This window comes from Epinephelus fuscoguttatus, linkage group LG20, assembly GCF_011397635.1.
Source record: "Epinephelus fuscoguttatus linkage group LG20, E.fuscoguttatus.final_Chr_v1".
In the NCBI taxonomy this organism is placed as follows: domain Eukaryota; kingdom Metazoa; phylum Chordata; class Actinopteri; order Perciformes; family Serranidae; genus Epinephelus; species Epinephelus fuscoguttatus.
This window is the reverse complement of record NC_064771.1, coordinates 28,679,700-28,681,680: the sequence shown is the minus strand read 5'-3', so window position 1 is coordinate 28,681,680 and position 1,981 is coordinate 28,679,700.

The window sequence follows — 1,981 nt, the reverse complement described above, 5'->3', positions numbered from 1 at the left end:
CTGGCTGACTGACAGTTTATGAGTTTATTAGGATACTAGATGCTTCTATCGCGCATGCTTTAATAACAGGACACTGAAAGTTGGCCAACTGCGTAATAAAATAGTTAATTATTGACCTACAAAATGAATTCAAAATACATTTCAAACCAAAGGAGTATGCTGTTGTTTTCAGTGCAAGGAGAGTTTGGGCTGAATGTTATTAAAACTGCTTGAGATGAATTATTTGTGTGTTTTATTCTAACAACTTGAACATCCCTGCTTCAAATAATCAGTTATTGTTGTTTTATAGAACTTATCTTTCTTCTACAATTGCACTGAGAAGTGGTGGAAGTCAAAAGTTACAATGGGTGGGATGTTAATTGTAACATATTGCCTTGTAAGATATTGCCAGCTTCAGTACAAAATAATCTGTGTTAGACTTATATTTTAAAACACGTTAGGTGGAACCCTGCAGATACAGTACGGCCGAAACTTAAGATATGCAAACTGTGAGGTGTGGATAACTTAAACTGCTTCTTCAATAGCCTCCACTTTAGTTTGCTGCAAAACAGTGGAAGTGCATGGAAAAATGTAATGACAGTGAGTAGTTGACTGACTGAATGTGGAAAGACTGAGACATATTGTTGAAATTGTTCATCATCTGTTGTACTTATTTGCTCGCACCACAATCAACAGTTAATCCATTCAATCCAATATCATTTGGGAAGTCTGAAAGAGTCACAACATTAAATTACTTTATCCCCATTCAAGTTAGCGAAGAGCCAAATTGAAAGTTGGCCACTCAGCCCACAGACTGTATATAAAGATGGACGACGCATCTGCAATTACCCCTACTGTACAGAAGTGAAGCTAAAATATCTCAGATACAGCCCCTGCCATCTTGTTCATTCTGAGCAAGAGTCTGATTTCGGTGGTATCAAGTTTCCTGCCCATACACCCATCTGACCAATTGTGAACAGCACCACTGAATGTCACCCCACAGATTGGCTCACACAGTTGTCAATCATTTTATAGCATTAAATAGCTAATTAAAACCAAATTTAAAAGAAAAACAAACTCTTGAACAAACAGCAGTTTGAATAAAAATGACAGACACCATCTTTGGGAAAAACTTGATTTGATATGTACTTTGGGTTTTTAGTTCGACCTGTGTTCCATCAACTAACATAGGGCGGGCCTTATGAACTGTACTGCAGCCAGCCACCAGGGGGCAGTCGAGAAATTTTAGCTTCACTTTTGGGAAGCTGTCATGTCGTCCATCTTTTTATACAGTCTATGGCTTGGCCGTACTAAAGCAAGGTTTATACTTGTGGCATTTACACATGATCTACGCCGTTGTGAGCATTTATACTTGTGCAGTGTTCTATGTCACTCTGCAGTTAAACCTCCGAAACACTAGTTGGCGGCGGAGGTTTCTGTGAAGTGCTGTAAAGTTTAGTTGACTCAAAACACACATTAAACATGGCTTAATAGAGACAATTTCAAACACAAGTACACAAATCAGCTTCACTATAACTCGCAGCATTCACAGACAAACACTTGTCTTTATCTGGACACATTTTCCCCACAAATACAACATGCTAATGTTGTTAGCACAAGCCTATGGTATTTTACATTGTATATATTAGCCTAGCAGCTAGCAGACTTTTCCTCTACTCATATGAAGCCAGGGACAACAGCAACACTTAACAAAGGTAATGTTACAAAATTCAGCTCCATTACAACTCACAAGGTTCACTGACAAAACAACTGTCTTATACTAAACACGTTTTCCAAACAAATAACACATGCTACCTTTATTAGCACAAGCCTATGGCATTTTACATTGTATAAATTAGCCTAGCGACAAGCGGAGATTTCCTCTTCTCATATGAAGCCAGGATAAATCACACACAGGACTTAAAATGCTATTTTGTGGGGGCTTTATTTATTGTTTCTATCTGTGAAATTAAAGTAAATAAAAGTTTCATTTCTACTGAGG